The sequence below is a fragment of the Saccoglossus kowalevskii genome, chromosome 11 (assembly GCF_978046115.1).
Source record: "Saccoglossus kowalevskii chromosome 11, keSacKowa6.1, whole genome shotgun sequence".
NCBI classification, from domain to species: Eukaryota; Metazoa; Hemichordata; class Enteropneusta; family Harrimaniidae; genus Saccoglossus; species Saccoglossus kowalevskii.
In genome coordinates this window covers 7,112,487-7,135,134 of record NC_140651.1, presented here as the reverse complement: position 1 = coordinate 7,135,134, position 22,648 = coordinate 7,112,487, and the positions used below count along the sequence as shown (strand labels likewise).

At 35.7% G+C, this 22,648-nt stretch overlaps 1 protein-coding gene and 1 long non-coding RNA gene across 4 annotated transcripts in view; one reads left to right on the top strand and one right to left on the bottom strand.

Moving 5' to 3' along the window:
- LOC144341697 (uncharacterized) overlaps window positions 1–22,648 on the bottom strand; it is a 39,802-nt gene that overhangs the window by 5,712 nt on the left and 11,442 nt on the right. The window contains exons 2-3 of one of the 3 annotated variants that reach the window (XR_014931001.1): window positions 13,964–14,103; window positions 11,817–12,152 (exon numbers count right to left, since the gene is read on the bottom strand). The exons of 1 other annotated variant lie outside the window; for it this stretch is intronic. The gene's annotated coding sequence lies outside the window, so the exon portion shown is untranslated. Of the gene's footprint in view, window positions 1–5,153; window positions 5,239–11,816; window positions 12,153–13,963; window positions 14,104–22,648 lie in introns of those variants that run through there. One more of the 3 variants, XM_085505693.1, reaches the window with a different exon arrangement.
- Window positions 10,607–11,940, top strand: LOC144341698 (uncharacterized). The gene is made up of 2 exons (XR_013418616.2): window positions 10,607–10,886; window positions 11,599–11,940. It is a non-coding gene; the product is annotated as an uncharacterized LOC144341698 (long non-coding RNA).

Genomic DNA, 22,648 nt, shown 5'->3' with positions numbered 1-22,648 from the left:
TACTCTGATACCAGAAATAAGAAAGAAATACATTATCAGTAGAACAATAACCAATAGATGATTTTGTTCAGTTTATTATGTCATACGATATAATTTCATTATCAGAAACTTGGTCAGAGTACGATGAGCAATTCTCTGACAATTTCCCAAGTTTTATTGTTTTTAATTATTGTCGCCTTAAAATTAAATCACGTGGACATTTTGCTGGTAGAGTAATTACTCTTATCAAAAAGAATTTGGTAAATTATGTAAAACATATTAAAAATGACTTGCCAGATTGTTTATTTTTTCTTCTCAAAAAGGAATTATTCAATATATTCCACCACAAAATGCTACGATATATGACAGAATTGGCGCTTATAATGGGATTGAATTATTAGAAAACCGTTTGTTAGATATTGTTTCCAATTTGGAGGATGTGGAATTAATTTCAAGTGGGGACTTCAATGCCTGTACCGTATTTTAATACTCCCCGCTTTGCAAAAAAAAATATTGTAAACAACTTTGGGCGATGACTTTTGTCCCTGTGCTGTTTATTTAATGTACATATTCTAAAAGGGAGGGTGGGGAATGATGCTCGTATTGGTGAGTTTACATGTATTACCACAAATGGAACCAGTTCTGTCGATTATGTAATATTATCCTCTAATTTATTTCCCAAAGTCGCCAACTTTTCAATTATGCCCCCAAAACACAGGCACCTTGGTTTGACGCGGATTGTAGAGGATGTAAAAAACAGGTGTACAAAGCATTGAGAAAATTCCGCAATACAAACGACATCACTGACTTGCAAGACTATCGAGCAAAACGTAACAGTTATAAGATTAAATGCCGTACAAAGAAATCTGAATATATAAATTGTCTAAGATCAGATATTGAATGTATCACTTTCAAGTCATTTTGGTCTTCTCTAAAACGCATTAATTATTCCACTGGTCGGGTTAGATTGACCTTGTCAATTTCATCCGACCAGTGGTCTGAATACTTCAGTACTTTCTTCCCCCGTTCAAATATAGAAGATTTCCCTTTAGCAAAGGATATAGAAAATATGATCGATGTAGCATATGTTTTTCTGCTTGACACAAATATGGAAATAGACTGGGACCTTTTAAATGGAATTATTACGGAGGAAGAGATTCACCAAAGCATAAATTCCTTAAAAAACGGAAAAACAGCAGGACCGGACGGTCTCATTGGGGAGTATTTCAAGGCATCAATAAATATTCTAACCCCTTACCTAAACATTATTTTTAATAATACCTTTGACTCTGGTAATTTTCCACATGATTGGGCTAGGACAATTGTTGTACCCATTCACAAGAAAGGAGATTCAGACGACCCAGAAAACTAAAGGCCGATTTCGTTACTCAATGTTTTGGGATTTTTTTATACATTCATCTTAAATAAACGGCTTTATTTCTGGGCGGATAAATTCTACTGTGCCTTTGTAGACTTTTCGAAGGCCTTCGACAGAGTAGAGAGACAAAGACTTTGGTATACCTTATTAAAAGGGGGAATAAGTGGTAAAATGTTCAAAATTTTGACAAGTATGTATTATAATGTTTTACAGATTATTTTGAGTGCCCAATTGGTGTTCGCCAAGGCTGTATGTTGAGCCCCTTTTTATTCTCCTTTTTTTTATCAACGAGTTGGTAACTGAACTGGAAACAACGGAACAACATGGGACTCAACTTTCCCCGCATGATACGGAATTATTTTGCTTATTATTCGCGGATGATGTAACAATGTTCTCTGATTCAATAGTAGGGTTGCAACGTTTATTTAATAAACTGAATTTATACTGCAAAAAGTGGAAAATAGTAGTAAACATAGAAAAGACAAAGGTTATAGCTTTAAAAAAATCATGATGGCGGTCATCTAACGAGAAGTGGTATTATGGGGACCACCCGTAGAAGTGGTGTCATACTACAAATATCTAGGTATTGTATTTTCCTGCAGGTTGCAGTGGTCTTCGGCAACTAACGTTTTGGCCCAACAAGCAAAAAAAAAAAAAAAAAAAAATTTATTGCCATCTCAAAAAATACAAGACAAATAGATCCCCTGCCCTATAAAACTTTTTTCAAAATTTTCGATTTAATGGTCTTGCCAATTGACATACGCGGCAGAGATATGGGGTTTTAGGAAATATGACACTTTAGAGCGAGTACAGTATTATGCATGCAGACGATTTCTAGGCATTTCAAACAGAGCTCCGAATAATAGTGGTTTGGGTGGATGTGGGAGATATCCATTTACTTTTATACAGCAAAGCGGTGTGTGAATTACTAGGCGAAATTGTTATTTCTATGTAACTTAGATAAAACGTGGCATGCCCAGGAGGTTAAAAATATCAATATATTTATGGTTGTTTTTTGCGAACGATTCAAATATTTCTTGCATCGTGAATGGGTTGGGGACATATGTACAATGAATAAATTAGAAACTTACAGAGAATTCAAAACTACAATTATATATTTTCAGTTAATATCTTTAAACATAGAAGCTATTTAAAATATCAAGATTCCGTTGCTCAGCCCATTGTTTGCTTATTGAAGCTAACCGAGGATAAACGGAAAGAGATTAAAGTGTAACTGAATTGGGACAATTGACTTTCTTTGTTTGCAAAATTTATTTATAAACAACATTATGAAAAAAAAACAAGTGAAAAATGTACATAAATTAAATAAACGATCAATAATAATGTTCTGGATAAGGAAACGTCCACGTCCAATTTCTTGGCCGACTCAGAACGAGGCTTCAGCTAGAGAACCTAATTAGCATGCAAGGGTGATTTGTGACGTCACGGGGGAACTTGTCATTGTTTCACAATGGCCGCTATACCCATGCAGTGCTCGGAAAGCGACACGGAATCTATCTTATCATCGTCTGACGAGAGTTATGAGATCGAGGAATATGATGACAACGAGAGATGTCACGATTTTGTTTTAGAGTGCCAGGGACAAAGTGGCCCATACAGGTTTGAACCTGCGAGAAAATACGCGATGTGGGTGATCGTGTACCTCCCCAAAATGACCATGACGATTCAGGCACCCGGTTAAGGCACAGGCACAGAGTTTGAACATCGTGACCGAAAATCTTAACGTTGTTATTTTTATTAAACTCCACCTGAACAATGTATCAATAATGTTAGAAAATATGCACTCTAAAATGTAAATTTGTGTGCGTCCGGTAGGACGCGAATACCTACAACTGCAAGATCGAAACAAATGAAATTGTACTGATAAATGATTCGGGCGTAAATGATACGTACTGATAAATGATTCGGGCACTGCAGTTAACGTTATGAGGAGAAGGTCCATTCCAATATTTCCTGGTGTTCTTGACGGCTTTGGTCCACTGATGCCGTAAATTCGAATTATTGTTGCCCCCCCCAAGGAGAAAACAAGCCGAAGGACCATAAAAGCATAATATTACACGTCTTTGTGTATTTGTCAATTTTGCATATATTTGGTATATATATGTTCGTATATATCTAGAAAAATCTCGTCTTTCGTTAATAATTTCATTTGTTTGAAAGGTCCACTACGGCAACCGAGGTGGCTCACAACATGGCATTTTATAAAACCAATTTTACAATTCATTTTTATTTTATAATTCATTTTTAATAACCATTTTCGGTTGTGAAATTTTTGTTTCTGATATTTGTTTTCATTTAAAAAAACAATTGTTTAAATCCATTTTGGTTTTTTAAATCCATTTTTAAAATCCGTTTTCATTTTTAAAATTCATTTTCATTTTTAAAATCCATTTTCTTTTTTAAAATCCGTTTTCATTTTCAAAATCCGTTTTCATTTTCAAAATCCATTTTTGTTTTTTTAAACCCACTTTCGTTTCTTCTTTACGTAAGTTATTCTTCAGGCTATCACTTTAGCCGTGGTTCCGCAGCAATTTTGGTCCATAAAGTGTTCTTGGCTAATTCGATCGGCTTACACTTTGGCGGCAAATGCATTTGTGGTCAGGCTTGTCCACCGACAAAGTTGCCTTGTTTACCGATAATACCCTACCCGGTATCAAAACGCAGCAAAACCTTGGCTATAACTTTATTCTAATCAACCTTGGAGCTCTCATTTTATCAGCTGTAACGTTGATACTCAGATTAGAACAAGTTATAGCTGTGGGTCTGCTGTGTTATTGTACCGGATAAGGTACTGCAGGTATACAAAGCAGCGCCATCTGTGTATGTACAGGCATTCCACGCCACAGCGTAAGCAGACAGATGAAGCTAAGAACCCTCTATGCATACACAAACACCGTAGAACCACGGCCAAATAGGTTATAGTCTGAAGAAGAAATTACGTAAATAAGCCTTATCATGAAAACGTCACTGGTGGAAATAAAAAAAAACTGCCAGAATCAGAGTTACAATTCCTAGTCATGTGGTATAAGGTCAGAGGACGAGGTCACAGGTCAAAAGTGAAAATGAAAATGGATCTTATAAACGGAAATGAATTTTTAAAATGAAAATGGATTTTTAAAATGAAAATGGAATTTGAAAACAAAAATGCATTTTAAAAATGAAAACAGATTATAAAACAAAAATGGATTTTAAGAAAGAATATGGAATTTTAAAACAAAAAGAAATTTTAAAAATGAAAACGGATTTTAAAAATTAAAATGAAATATGAAAACGAAAATAGATTTTAAAAATAAAAAAACAGATTTTAAAAACTAAAATGGATTTTAAAAATGAAAACGGGTTTCAAAAATGAAAATGAATTTAAACAACTGGTTTTTAAAATAAAAACAGAACCCAGAAACGAAAGTGGGTTTAAAAATCGATTCCAGAACCGAAAATGGTGTTTAAAAAAGGATTATAAAATATAAATGAGTTTTCAAAATGTAAATGATTTGTAAAAATGGTTTTATAAAACGCCATGTTGTGAGCCACCTCGGTTGCCGTAGTCCACCGACCGTGTCCCAATAATTTGTTTGGAATATCGATCCCCGTTGTTTTCTCCAAACGATCCCGACGTCCGCCATTCAACACAATCAGCATTTATTTATAGCACAGTCCCTCAAAAAAAAGTGTTGAGGGACTGTGTTTATAGCAATTCACCGGGATCATGTTCCGTAATTTGCGGGCTGTAAAACCAAATAATGAAACAAGTACTATTTATTATATATTTTTTTACCTCTCGAAACTACAACAGTGCGTAGAGTTATTGCAGTGGAATAGTCGCCTTGAAATCGATGGAACTTCAACTATCCATTTCTCACCTTGAAATAAAAAAAATCGAAGAGCATCGGGGGATATATTATTAACCAGTCTTGCCAATCGCTAGCTTTATTTTATTCGAATCCATAACATTCATGAGTTTTTCGACATTTGTTGGCAACTTCCGCGCTAAAAATGGATGAAAATGTGGGTGTGGTTCTCTCGCAAAGTTCTGTCGATAATACGGACAAATATGGTTCTGTGACCCAGGTCGTGTCCCGATCAGGTGACTCTCATCCAATCAATGATGTTGTAACAAAGCATATTTGATGCAAATTGAAGGGTCGTCGTACCATCCAATCTCCGGCGTCGATTCACTAAGTTTTTTTGCGCTGTGACAGGCTTCACAATTATTCGCTGAAAAACATCGGCATATTTTGACCATGGAGCTCCATGTTTTGACAAACGGATGGGATTTGACCTCAGTTCAAAAAAAGAAAAAAAAAACAGGGCTGAGATACAAATCAGTTTTGTGAGTTGGGAAATAAGATAAACCAGACGATTTTCAGTATCGAAGGACTTCCGTGTGAATCATAATTTTCAAATTGTTCATCGGCTGGTCACCAAATACGTCCATGCTGATCGTGACTTAATTTTGAAAATTGGATGTCAAATTTTACCAAAGACCGACGCCATCACAACCATCCAATCATAGGTGGGAATGTACGCACTTGTTTTGGAACTTTGTATCAAGATGACTGGCGACAACGCCGACGCACCAGGCAGCGTACGTGTGTTTTGCATGTATTAGTAGTCCGGGCATGGGATCGGTTCTCTTACCAGCAAATAAAATGAGTGAAAAAAAGGTAATTTTATAACAAGAACAGTTTCATTTCGTATATAGCAAATTTTGTTGTATCCGAACGACGATTGCATCGTGTGATTTAAATTTATCACAATTTTCCTTGCAGCCAATACGACACTCGTCACCTTGCCGATTGTAATTTACTTCACAAAGTTGTTGGTGCCCAAAACTCGTAACACTAAAATAATTCAACAAGATATCTTTTTAGTAAAATGTCATTTTACTCTTGATCATAAGTATTATTTTATTCCCCTTACCGCCTTGAATTTCAAATCGATTATATATCGAACTTCTTTACATGTGTTTTCCTTTACTGTGTACAAATAATGAGGTCATACTCATGTCACAATACTTTGAAGCTGATGCCATGTTGATGCCATGAGACTGCGAACCTGAGGCCACGATGATGCCACAAAATAAGCGAGGCGAGCACAGCTTCAATTTTCAATGACGCGAAGCTGATGCCACTATGATGTGATGCTGGGGCGACAATGAAGCCATGCGTAGGCGACAATGATGCCACAAAGGCCAAAGCTTTCGCGAGAACTGTACTTTATGCTCGTTTACTAAACGCTTGCGTATGGAAAATGGTTAACAATCTTGTCAGCTAGCAATCTCCTGCTTTATGGTCCCGTTGGTGGCGCCATTTCGGCAACACTCGTAATGCCGAAAAAAATCGAAGGTGACGGGAGAGGGGGGCGTGTGTTAAGACTTCAAAAGTGTCCTTGACTTCAAAAGTGTCCCAGAGCGGAAATGCAGTAAGATAGGGGATTATGCTCGGTGTGTACCATGTGACGCTGTAGTAAGCCAGCATAGTGAAATGACAGCAATGCTAGCAGACACTAAACACCGAGTAGATATATATATATATATATATACTGGTAAATAAATGTTAGGTTATAATTAAATAATATATACAGGTCGCACAATGGATTTTAAACAGACAAAAAAAAGTTTCGCTTAGAGATGGTTAAGATTTAGTGACTGGCTAATTTGAAAGTGTTACTTGAAAATTAGTTCAAATATTTATTTCTAGTGAGTGCAAAATCCAATGGCTCATCGAATAATTTGGAACTAGGACAACTCCAAATTATTCAACTAAAATGATTGAGGGACATTTTTGAAGACATGGAGACACTCTGCAATAATATCAATTTGTTATATTCACCAACAACTAATGGTGACATAAATGCAAATTATTGAACTAAAACTATTGAGGGACACTTTTGAAGACATGGGGACACTTTTGAAGTCATACTAATTTGTTCTATTTAAGAACAACTAATGGTGACATAAATGCAAATTATTAAATTAACTATTAAGGGACACTTTTGAAGACATGGGGACACTTTTGAAGTCATATTAATTTGTTCTATTTAAGAACAACTAATGGTGACATAAATGCAAATTATTAAATTAAAACTATTAAGGGACACTTTTGAAGACACAGGAACACTTTTGAAGTTATAGTAATTTGTTATATTCATGAACAAGTAATGGTGACATAAATGCAAATTATTAAACTAAAACTATTAAGGGACACTTTTGAAGACATGGAGACACTTCTGAAGTCATATAAAGTTTGTTCTATTTAAGAACAACTAATGGTGACATAGATGCAAATTATTAAATTAAAACTATTAAGGGACACTTTTGAAGACATGGGGACTCTTTTGAAGTCATATTAATTTGTTATATTCATGAACAAGTAATGGTGACATAGATGCAAATTATTAAATTAAAACTATTTAGGAACACTTTTGAAGACATGGAGACACTTTTGAAGTCATATTAATTTTGTTCTATTTAAGAACAATTAATGGCAACATGGATGCAAATTATTAAATTAAAACTATTAAGGGACACTTTTGAAGACATGGAGACACTTTTGAAGTCATATTAATTTGTTATATTCATGAACAAGTAATGGTGACATAGATGCAAATTATTAAACTAAAACTATTTAGGAACACTTTTGAAGACATGGAGACACTTTTGAAGTCATATTAATTTTGTTCTATTTAAGAACAACTAATGGTGACATAGATGCAAATTATTAAATTAATACTATTAAGGGACACTTTTGAAGACATGGAGACACTTTTGAAGTCATTAATTTTGTTCTAATGGTGACATAGATGCAAATTATTAAATTAAAACTATTGAGAGACACTTTTGAAGTCATGTTAATTTTGTTCTATTTAAGAACAATTAATGGCGACATGGATGCAAATTATTAAATTAAAACTATTAAGGGACACTTTTGAAGTCATACTAATTTGTTCTATTTAAGAACAACTAATGGTGACATAAATGCAAATTATTAAATTAAAACTATTAAGGGACACTTTTGAAGACATTAGGACACTTTTGAAGTCATATTAATTTGTTATATTCATGAACAAGTAATGGTGACATACCGGTAAATGCAAATTGTTAAACTACAACTAATGGTGACATAGATGTAAATTATTAAATTAAAACTATTAAGGGACACTTTTGAAGATGTTTGGACACTTTTGAAGTCATATTAATTTGTTATATTCATGAACAAGTAATGGTGACATAAATGCAAATTATTGAACTAAAACTATTGAGTAACACTTTTGAAGACATGGGGACACTTTTGAAGTCATATTAATTTGTTATATTCATGAACAAGTAATGGCGACATAAATGCAAATTATTAAATTAAAACTATTAAGGGACACTTTTGAAGACATGGAGACACTTTTGAAGTCATATTAATTTTGTTCTATTTAAGAACAACTAATGGTGACATAGATGCAAATTATTAAATTAAAACTATTAAGGGACACTTTTGAAGACATGGAGACACTTTTGAAGTCATATTAATTTTGTTCTATTTAAGAAGAACTAATGGTGACATAGATGCAAATTATTAAATTAAAACTATTAAGGGACACTTTTGAAGACATTAGGACACTTTTGAAGTCATATTAATTTGTTATATTCATGAACAAGTAATGGTGACATACCGGCAAATGCAAATTATTAAACTACAACTAATGGTGACATAGATGCAAATTATTAAATTAAAACTATTAAGGGACACTTTTGAAGACATTAGGACACTTTTGAAGTCATATTAATTTGTTATATTCATGAACAAGTAATGGTGACATACCGGCAAATGCAAATTATTAAACTACAACTAATGGTGACATAGATGCAAATTATTAAATTAAAACTATTAAGGGACACTTTTGCAGACATGGAGACACTTTTGAAGTCATATTAATTTTGTTCTATTTAAGAACAACTAATGGCGACATAGATGCAAATTATTAAATTAAAACTATTTAGGAACACTTTTGAAGACACATCAATTTGTTATATTCATGAACAACTAATGGTGACATAAATGCAAATTATTAAATTAAAACTATTAAGGGACACTTTTGAAGTCATACTAATTTGTAATATTCATTAACAACTATTGGTGACACCAATTTGTTGATTACCATAAATTTCGTATAATAAATCAACCAGTAATTATCGAAAATTGTTCCTTGGAAAAGGAGATTGAAGCTATTTCTATGCTCAACTGCACGCATATTAAGTGCCAGTGATAATCGGATACCGTGGGCGTGGTGTGGTGGTAACGGCTCAGAGATCAAACGCCTGTGATAGACTTTAAAATAACTTTTGGATATAACACATCAGCTTTAGTCATTACCACACCGTAGAGTTTCCAATTTGTTGATTACCATAAATTTCGTATACTAAATCAACCAGTAATTATCGAAAATTGTTCCTTGGAAAAGGAGATTGAAGCTATCCGGCAATCAAGTGGCAACATCAAGTCTAGTCGCCAATTTTGCATGCAATTTATTGGGATATGGTCAATTACAGTGTTTTGTGTTGGTAGCTTACCCTGTTTATGTGTGTATGTCTGTCCCACCATTATTTCGAGAACCAATTTTTGCATTTCATTGAAATTTTGTACATAAATGTTTTGGGACAACACGACACAACTAGTTTTGATTAAAGTTAATGCTCATTAATTACCTAATTTGCAAAAGTAATCTTCATATCTCAATAAAATCTGATTTTAATTAAACTTGTTGGAATTAATCACACTAACAAACCACAATCATAAATTGTGAATTTTAAATACTCTATATTTTTACTTCAAATGCCTCCAATACTCTCAGCACACAGGAGTTCTTCCTGAGTGTTTTTTTATTATTAACTACCGTAGTTATTAAATGAACAGTTCATACAATAATCTAAACTGTCTTGAAATTGCTCTGCTCATTCATATTCCATAATAATGCGTCCAGAAAGCAGGTTGATTTTTACTCTCTTTGTAATATGTAGGTACTCATATTAAAGTGCCTGTGAAATGGCTGCTATTTTCACGCCTAAAATTATCAATTAATACATAAATATTATTAATTTTTATGTTTCTAAGCATAAATTATTTTTTTTAAGTGAAAAAATGCGTTTTGAACTCAGTCTACAGCAACTTTATTTTTTGTATTTTAAAACGAGGCTCCTCAATAGCTATTCATTTCCATGCAGAAATTCCCCTTGTGACGTCAGAAAGGGAAGTCGCATGGCAGCTTGCATTGCCGATACGTGTAAAAAAGGCAAATTTCTTGTGCAGTTTTCTCGTCTTTGACTAAATTGTCACTTATGTACTTGTTCGTCGAGGAAGAACGGGCCATAATGAACACTTGGTTATCAAATTTGTTGCATGGGGTTGAGTTAGATGCGAGATATGTCCGTTCTGGTGTAGCTGGTCACAGTGATGTCACCGTCCCCGGCGCACGTTTGTAAACTATCGCTGAACCTCGGCACTGGACAACTTTCGAGTCGGTAAGAAGTTCTAGTTTTTTTTTTTTGTTCTAGTTAAGCTTACTACTCTTTATAAAATATCTTATCGATAACTTCAAAGAAGTATGTGTGAACTCTTTATGCTCGATAAACTTAGATCGCGAATTTCCTCAGAAATATTGCCTGCTCCGTTCAAACGTGCATTGGCATCCATATTGGATTTTCGTTCATGGTCGAAGGCGCGAGTGTCTCGTGTGGCCCGAATATCATCGGCGTTTTACTTTATCACGTTTGATTTTTTTGTGTGTGCACAAATGAAACTCTTATTTTCCCACCATCAACTATTTCTGTGGGCTGCTCTACACACGTAAAATGCCCAATGTTTTTACCTGGCTTCCCTTCACACGAAGCGCGGGTGTGCATTACATTCGCAAGTTTCAACATTTTAAACGTAAATTTGAAAAATGTTTGGTGAAATAAAATTGACATATTATTATGAAAAGAAAATGAAGAAAAACAAATTTAATTATTTTTCAAATAATCGTTTGAGAGGATTGGGTGGCAATTGCTTATACTTATGTACTAATTAGTAATTGTACATGTGTTTAATATTTTTTTTCATCCATAATTCAAACACATATATAACATAATAACTAATAATAGTAAAAAAAGATGCATCATAAAACGAATGAATTACGTATAAACAAATGCCAAATAAAGATTGTGACCTTATTTATTTTCTAAACCTCCACAGGTTAACGAGGGGATACTTGAAGTTCCTTGAAAAAGACTACAGATGTACTACCAGAGCGAGCAGTAACAGATTTATCAATATTTATGTCAGCGAATTATTTAGGACTTAAATTACCAAATCTTGGTTTTTCATAGATTCCAAAATCTAAAGATGTGTTTTCTTTTTTTCATTGTCACACAGTGTCACTCAATTAAAACCATATACTATAGTAATATTAATCCATGTACAAATTATATTTTATTCACATTATTTTCCTCACATACATGTACAGACAATCCAATGTTTACATTGTCATATTTCTTTGTTCATCACAAGTCTAAATAAAATTTGTGAACTGTGTAACGTAGCCGTGTTTTTTATTAGCATAATTGTTGTAGCATCTGGAAATCAACGGGGTTGGTCTGGGCTGCACAGTCAGTCGAAGTGTCGACTTTTACTTCCACGGAACTATCTACCCCTTTATTGTTTGTCAAAATCGGATTTGACGCCTGAATTGTCTTATTATTCAGCAGGTTACTAGGCACGTCACTACATTGTTTTATTTCATAGATCGTCTGAGTCAAAAAACAAAACGAAAAAAACATTCAAGATTAAAATAAAAAAAAACATATATTGACATTCTAGACGTTAAACTATAGTGATCAATAAAATAGAGAAATAACTAAAAAAAACGACAAATCACAGTTACTAAATAAATGACAGCCGCGTGGAAATAGATTCAGTTGAAATGGGTGAACGCGTCGGGTCACGACGAGGACAAGTGCGTGACTGGCGGCGTTTAATTGAATAACAAAAATAATTGAGAGCAACACGCATACAGACAAATTCATAGTGGACTCGAGTTAGCGTGATTGTCGTACTTATTTACTTGGTGATAACGCATTGACAGCCAAAGCCCGGATTCTTATTCCATAAATGATTTCTAGACATCTCGACCCAAGACACTTCGACCCAAATTGAACATCTCGACCCACCGCATCGACGCGACCCTGTCTCAATGTGGCGACGCGAACCTCTATCTAGTTCAACGTTGATCGACATCTTTTGATTCGAAACTTCGTGTTCTATCTACTAGTATTTCCAATGCGTGTGGTCGGCGCCTTTGATTGCGTTAATTTTGTTTTTTTATTCGCGAAATCTATCACTGGCAGCGTTTGTTTTGTCATGTCTCATAACTGAAAGTCCAAGCTGACTTTGTTTTGGCTGTAGGTATGAAAAACGGGTCGGGATTTTTTTGGGTTGAGATGTCCAGTACCCCCATAAATTATTTCGCAGATCAAGCTAGAAGGAAAGTAACAGAGGTGTGAACTCAACATTCAACACCAATCACCGAACAATTCAGAAACTTTTAGCCTGCGAAAATGAAAACAATTAGCAGTGTGTAAGGACTGCGTAATTTCCTGTTTGTCCGACGCGTCGTTTTCGTGTTACTATCAAAATTATTGATACCTTTACATAACGCAAACTTAATTGTCTCTATAAAGCGATAATCAGGATGGCAAAACAAGTCGGTGATCATGGGCTGGTTCGGAATCTATTTCTTTCAAAATTGTTGCGCCAGGTTTAAGTTGTCGGCGCTTCTCTTTAAAACCTAGTTGTTTTTTTCACGGCCGAAGACAGTTTTTCGAAAAAAGAATCTGAGGTGAAGTGGACACTACATATGACGCTGTAAGGAGAAGGTCCACCCAACCTTTTCTCGTTGTTTTCACGGCTTTCGTCCACTGACGTCGCACCTTCGGATCGATTGGAAACGTATGTATACTTACACTATGACTATACGTATTACTGAAACCGCCCACAACACAACGTTTAACCATCATAAACGTTTGTTCTGAAAACAACTTCTAAAAACTATCTCAAAAAAAAAAAAAAAAATTGACAAAAGAAAAAAGAAATGCCGACCGAAAAATGTATATCGTTTAAAAGTATGTTGAATGACGCAGTGTTATAAAAGTACAGCTCAGGAGTATGCAATTGATGTATGCGCACGCTATATACCTCACGAATAGAACCTCACAGATACGACCTCACGAATAGGACTCAGGAAGTGACGTATTGATTGTTCAATGGCGTTGTGGCACATTATAATTTAACGTTGCCGGGCCCATTAGTATCAATATATTTGGTATTTCGTAAATAGAAACTGAGCTCGCGACGTGGACTCGGGTCGCACACAGTCGGACAGAGCAAGGGAGCAAGGGAGTGTTTGGTTATTGAATGACCCTTGGTTTGCGGTGCTACTATTCGATGACTCGCGATGTAACGGTCGGTCCTGTGACTGATTCAAACGCCGTGTGCCGTTATATTCCTGGGCACAGAATGTGTTTTGAGGCCTTCGAGTTCCAGTTCATAATCTTCAACTTACCGGTAGTGATGTTTTCAACAATTAGATTTTTCGGTACTTTGTAGAAGTTGGTCATGGAGAGCGACACGTTTACTATAGAGTCCTGTAGGTCCTAGCGAAGTACTCTGATGACAACAAACAATGATGCTCGCAAGATAATTCTAAAATAAAACAGCGTTTGCTTATAATTATAAATGTGTGGGTTGAATAGAACTGCGGTGCTATCTAAATTTAGCTTTGAAAAACAGATTTCCAAATAATCTGGGTGACAGGAAACTCTCAATCTATTACATAAAATATACATGATTCGTCTTCATAGACTAAAAAAATATTTGACCCATTATTTGAATTGACCATCAGCACTAAGTTTCATGTTTTAATGCTGTAATGGAATTATTTACGTTCAACAAACTTATATAGAACTCACGGTTTCACGTTTTGTCACAGTCCGTGCTATTACAGAGAATGGTATTTTCCAGTACACTAATAACGTTTTATAAATTCTCTCAGAGTGCAAATTTTATTTCAAATGACAGCAGTGTGATGATACCATTCAAGCGAATGTTTTATTTGCAAAATCAATGTCGAAATATGTAAGATGGTATGTTTTAATAGGTGTTCTAAACTCCACTTCTTATTTATATTAGAAAAGGTCTTAAAACTCAGGCTCCATTTTGGGTAAATTGTACTAAAATGGATATTCAAATTTCGACATTTTGATGAAGATGTGTTGTCATAATAAGACATAGTTCTACATTACACTGAAAAGAGGGCTTAAACAGTTTGAAATGAGAACTCCGTAGCGCAGAATGTACCTATACCTCTCCAACACAAGGAGCTTCAACTTGGCAGTGAACCCCTTCCATTCACGGTGAATCGTCATTTAAGGATGTAACCCTGCATATTGTCTGTCTTTCTGTTGTCTAATAAGTATATTAAATGAGATTGGGTAATGCCAAAGAAATATTATTTTCTATTGCTAATTTGACAAATTATTATACTCAGTTTAGGTGATGAATTCCACGTCTTTGTTTCACTCATTTAATGAAATGTACATTGCACTTACTACTAAATCAGAAAATACAACAACAGCTACATAAAAATTAAAACAATATAGAGTACTGAGGCCTTTCATAGAAATGTAGATGTTTTAAGAATTATCATATTTCTACCGTTAAATGCGATTTCAACTTGTTCATTAGTACGGCTGCCAGTGAATGCAATTCATATTCACATAACTGACTTGCAGTTGATTGCCGAATGCACTGTGAATCAAAACACATTTAAAAGATGCGTAAACTAACCACTGAGCTTAATGTTTCATTTCGCCACGGTTTCGAGAATATGGGCTACTGGCAATAAGCCCCTGCAAAATTCGCCGATTGGCTTTAATACTAACCTCGGAGTATGCAATGTTATTTTTCTTTTAAGGGGCAGTTACACGTGATTCTTTGTGAACCCTGTGACAGACTCATCAAGGCGTAAAAGACAAAATATCCGACATGTACATATAATACACATATCCATGTGATACTAGTATATGACCCAACCATCCGACTACACTATACATATTCATGTGTTACTAGTATATCACCCAACTATCCGACTACAACTACACATATCCACGTGATACTAGTATTTCACCTCAACCATCCGACTACAACTACACATATTCATGTGATACCAGTATATCACCTCAACCATCCGACTACAACTACACATATCCACGTGATACTAGTATTTCACCTCAACCATCCGACTACAACTACACATATTCATGTGATACCAGTATATCACCTCAACCATCCGACTACAACTACACATATCCACGTGATACTAGTATTTCACCTCAACCATCCGACTACAACTACACATATTCATGTGATACCAGTATATCACCTCAACCATCCGACTACAACTACACATATCCATGTGATACTAGTATATCACCTCAACCATCCGACTACAACTACACATATCCACGTGATACTAGTATATTACCTCAACCATCCGACTACGACTACACATATCCATGTGATACTAGTATATCGTCTCAACCTTCCGACTACAACTACATATATCCATGTGATACTAGTATATGATCTCAACCATCCGACTACAACTACACATATCCATGTGATACTAGTATATCACCAACCATCCGACTACAACTACATACATCCATGTGATACTAGTATATCATCTCAACCATCCGACTACAACTACACATATCCATGTGATACTAGTATATCACCCAACCATCCGACTACAACTACACATATCCATGTGATACTAGTATATCACCCAACCATCCAACTACAACTACATATATCCATGTGATACTAGTATATGATCTCAACCATCCGACTACAACTACACATATCCATGTGATACTAGTATAGTATATCACCAACCATCCGACTACAACTACATACATCCATGTGATACTAGTATATCATCTCAACCATCCGACTACAACTACACATATCCATGTGATACTAGTATATCACCCAACCATCCGACTACAACTACACATATCCATGTGATACTAGTATATCACCCAACCATCCAACTACAACTGCACATATCCATGTGATACTAGTATATAACCTCAACCATCTGACTATACTACACATATCCATGTGATACTAGTATATCACCTCAACCATCCGACTACAACTACACATATCCATGTGATACTAGTATATGATCTCAACCATCTGACTATACTACACATATTCATGTGATACTAGTATATCACCTCAACTATCCGACTACAACTACACACATCCATGTGATACTAGTATATCACCTCAACTATCCGACTACAACTACACACATCCATGTGATACTAGTATATGATCTCAACCATCTGACTACACTACACATATTCATGTGATACTAGTATATGATCTCAACCATCTGACTATACTACACATATCCATGTGATACTAGTATATGATCTCAACCATCTGACTACACTACACATATTCATGTGATACCAGTATATCACCTCAACCATCCGACTACAACTACACATATCCATGTGATACTAGTATATCACCCAACTATCCGACTACAACTACACATATCCATGTGATACTAGTATATCACCCAACTATCCGACTACAACTACACATATACATGTGATACTAGTATATAACCTCAACCATCCAATTACAACTACACATATCCATGTGATACTAGTATATAACCTCAACCATCTGACTACACTACACATATCCATGTGATACTAGTATATCACCTCAACCATCCGACTACAACTACACATATCAATGTGATACTAGTATATAACCTCAACCATCCAACTACAACTACATATATCCATGTGATACTAGTATATCACCTCAACCATCCGACTACAACTACACATATCAATGTGATATTAGTATATCACCCAACCATTCGACTACAACTACACATATTCATGTGATACCAGTATATCACCTCAACCATCTGACTATACTACACATATCCATGTGATACTAGTATATCACCCAACTATCCGACTACAACTACACATATCCATGTGATACTAGTATATCACCCAACTATCCGACTACAACTACACATATCCATGTGATACTAGTATATCACGTCAACCATCCGACTACAACTACACATATCCATGTGATACTAGTATATCACGTCAACCATCCGACTACAACTACACATATCCATGTGATACTAGTATATCACCCAACTATCCGACTACAACTACACATATCCATGTGATACTAGTATATCACCCAACTATCCGACTACAACTACACATATCCATGTGATACTAGTATATCACCCAACTATCCGACTACAACTACACACATCCATGTGATACTAGTATATCACCTCAACCATCTGACTATACTACACATATTCATGTGATACTAGTATATCACGTCAACCATCCGACTACAACTACACATATCCATGTGATACTAGTATATCACCCAACTATCCGACTACAACTACACATATCCATGTGATACTAGTATATCACCCAACTATCCGACTACAACTACACACATCCATGTGATACTAGTATATCACGTCAACCATCCGACTACAACTACACACATCCATGTGATACTAGTATATCACCTCAACCATCTGACTACAACTACACATATCCACGTGATACTAGTATATCACCTCAACCATCCAACTACAACTACATATATCCATGTGATACTAGTATATGATCTCAACCATCCGACTACAACTACACATATCCATGTGATACTAGTATAGTATATCACCAACCATCCGACTACAACTACATACATCCATGTGATACTAGTATATCATCTCAACCATCCGACTACAACTACACATATCCATGTGATACTAGTATATCACCCAACCATCCGACTACAACTACACATATCCATGTGATACTAGTATATCACCCAACCATCCAACTACAACTGCACATATCCATGTGATACTAGTATATAACCTCAACCATCTGACTATACTACACATATCCATGTGATACTAGTATATCACCTCAACCATCCGACTACAACTACACATATCCATGTGATACTAGTATATGATCTCAACCATCTGACTATACTACACATATTCATGTGATACTAGTATATCACCTCAACTATCCGACTACAACTACACACATCCATGTGATACTAGTATATCACCTCAACTATCCGACTACAACTACACACATCCATGTGATACTAGTATATGATCTCAACCATCTGACTACACTACACATATTCATGTGATACTAGTATATGATCTCAACCATCTGACTATACTACACATATCCATGTGATACTAGTATATGATCTCAACCATCTGACTACACTACACATATTCATGTGATACCAGTATATCACCTCAACCATCCGACTACAACTACACATATCCATGTGATACTAGTATATCACCCAACTATCCGACTACAACTACACATATCCATGTGATACTAGTATATCACCCAACCATCCGACTACAACTACACATATCCATGTGATACTAGTATATCACCCAACTATCCGACTACAACTACACATATCCATGTGATACTAGTATATCACCCAACTATCCGACTACAACTACACATATCCATGTGATACTAGTATATCACCCAACTATCCGACTACAACTACACACATCCATGTGATACTAGTATATCACCTCAACCATCTGACTATACTACACATATTCATGTGATACTAGTATATCACGTCAACCATCCGACTACAACTACACATATCCATGTGATACTAGTATATCACCCAACTATCCGACTACAACTACACATATCCATGTGATACTAGTATATCACCCAACTATCCGACTACAACTACACACATCCATGTGATACTAGTATATCACGTCAACCATCCGACTACAACTACACACATCCATGTGATACTAGTATATCACCTCAACCATCTGACTACAACTACACATATCCACGTGATACTAGTATATCACCTCAACCATCCAACTACAACTACACATATCCATGTGATACTAGTATATCACGTCAACCATCCGACTACAACTACACATATCCATGTGATACTAGTATATCACGTCAACCATCCGACTACAACTACACATATCCATGTGATACTAGTATATCACGTCAACCATCCGACTACAACTACACATATCCATGTGATACTAGTATATCACGTCAACCATCCGACTACAACTACACATATCCATGTGATACTAGTATATCACGTCAACCATCCGACTACAACTACACATATCCATGTGATACTAGTATATCACCCAACTATCCGACTACAACTACACATATCCATGTGATACTAGTATATCACCCAACTATCCGACTACAACTACACACATCCATGTGATACTAGTATATCACCTCAACCATCTGACTATACTACACATATTCATGTGATACTAGTATATCACGTCAACCATCCGACTACAACTACACATATCCATGTGATACTAGTATATCACCCAACTATCCGACTACAACTACACATATCCATGTGATACTAGTATATCACCCAACTATCCGACTACAACTACACACATCCATGTGATACTAGTATATCACCTCAACCATCTGACTACAACTACACATATCCACGTGATACTAGTATATCACCTCAACCATCCAACTACAACTACACATATCCATGTGATACTAGTATATAACCTCAACCATCCGACTATTTTATAAAGTTTATTCTTTACTCTGGGTTTTAAGTGTTCAGTCAAGAGAGCAAGTAAACATTATTCCTTGCAAAATCCGCTATTCTTATGATGATGCACAGTCCCTCTGATGATACAAGGGTTCTTCAGCTTTTTAAATAAATTTCAAATACGTACACAATTTTTTAAAAACAACAACAACAACAACAACAACAAAAACATTCAATTAACAAAAACATCAAAAGCATACCCTATTGGCGTAATTTCAACACATCAATAAAAACGATTGCCCTGTTAGCATTTTGCCCATCTTTATTCTAAACACCGAATATACATGTTCCCGAATGAGGTTTGCACATCCAACATTAGCCGGCCAAAAAATGAAAATATACTTCTATGAAATCCAGAAATATCATTTTGAAAAAAAATATAATTCATCATACCACCATCATGATATAATTCAGTGTTTGGCTGAACTATTCATTACAAATTAACTCACATCAAAATGTATCATACGCCTTAACGATTAGATCAACTAAGTTCTGTATTCAGGAAGGAAATTATACATATTTATGCAGTTAACACGCCAGTCTGTTCTTCGCGATTATTCAGGGGCGGGGGGAATTCTGAACGTCACGTACTACTAAGTATACCTTACCGGAGATTCGCTGGTAGGTTCGCCGGAGAGATTCACAGAAGAAATTACAAAAATGTAAAACTTGAAGATTGATTAGTAACCTCTTTTCCGTTTATCTTATATGTCGGAAAAAATATACCCGTATTTTGTTTTCTCGATTTTAATAACCCTACCTACGTGTAGACATTACTTTCTATTGCATAACCACATTCACGGGCATGCACGCGGGGGGGGGGGGGGGGGGGGGGGGGCAGTTGATACATAGCTGGGTAGGGAAGTGCCCCTGAGTGCTCAAAAGTGTGGCCAATTTTATAACTGGATAGTGGCAAAATCTATACCCATATTTATACCAAAGTACCATTTCTGTCCTCACTGTTTATTTCGAATAAAACAGTTACCTAGGGATATGAGGCCGGAATCTGAGGTGGAGATATTCGCTCATATACGGAACCATAAATACACCAAATTGGGAAAATACTACCGATATTCATACCCATCTTGATCAGAAATAAGACCGATACTTATTTCTAATATTCTAAAAACGAGAACCACTTCAGGGGCACGTAAAATATGCCGCCACTCGAAAATCAAGCTGAAACCTTTTGTGTCAGCACAATTTGCCCCTCAAAATGAAGGAAATAGCTTAGGTTGTAGAGGGTCTAGATTTCAAAATTCAAGGAAGAGTATGCCCCTGGGTCCTCCTAGTAAGCGAGGGGTGATGAGCAGATCTCGCCCCTCCATGGGGTATTTCGTTCCGCCGCCTCTGTAAATCATAATAGCGACTGATTTGGATATCTCGGCAAAATGTATCCTTGTTTATATTACTGTGACCCCCCCCCCCCCCCCCCAATACGAGACCACAAAATCTTTGTGCGCGTGTGTTCTCTAGAAAAGTTTGTTCTAGATGATTGGATATAAATTATATTATCTGATGAAATGTTGAAACCTTTCTACACAACGGAGCAAATGTAACTTCCAGCCATATGTGCTAATTGTTGTAATCTTTCATTTTCCTTCGCAGTGCTGCAAAACAGCACGAACAAGTAATATTAAAATTTACTGTTTTGTCTATTATGTTTCTTTAAGGTTTATGCACACTACGAATTGTTTCCATAAAATTTTAAGAAAATATTGTCGTAACTAATAAGTTTTTGTTGTGTGATAAGTAACTGCCATTTTCGACGGATCAACATGAAACCTCAACCGCAGCCTTTCAAATAGAGTCTGCGATGAACCTCAGACCAATGGTCTGACATTTACAGATACATATCACAACTAGGACGAAACGAAACGTTGGCATGGCGACATCGATACACATACTGTAAAATGACTAATTTTCATTGGTTTAAATTTCGCTGATTTACCATTTCAGGTATATTAAGTGGGTTTTAAATTCACGGTTTTGTCATTTAGATAATGTATTCTATGCTAAATTTTACATATTCACTGGGTTTTAATTTAGCGCATTTTTCATTCAGCGAAATAAGCCAAATTAAAACCCGGTGAACAATTGATCCTTTTACAGTATATGGCGCATTACGTGTGAAATGCTAGAAAGTTGTAAATATGCACAATGCTTTCAAAACCTTATGCTTTCACAAAGCTTAGAAGACAGGATGCCCATGCACGATTATTTGTTCAAATACAAATCTGCAATATATGACCCTGATTTAGAGCTTGTGCTGCTGGGTGTAATCAGACCAGACGTTACAAACATGATTTATTGGTTGTCATCGTGGGTGGGAAAGTCCAATAACGTGTCGGCAGATGAACATTTGTAGACGGAGTACAGTTCATATAGCTGACGGCCGTACGTGGTTACATGGGGTCGAAAGTTTTTTTGATAGTGGTTTGTCATCAGCTAGGTCAGTTTACCA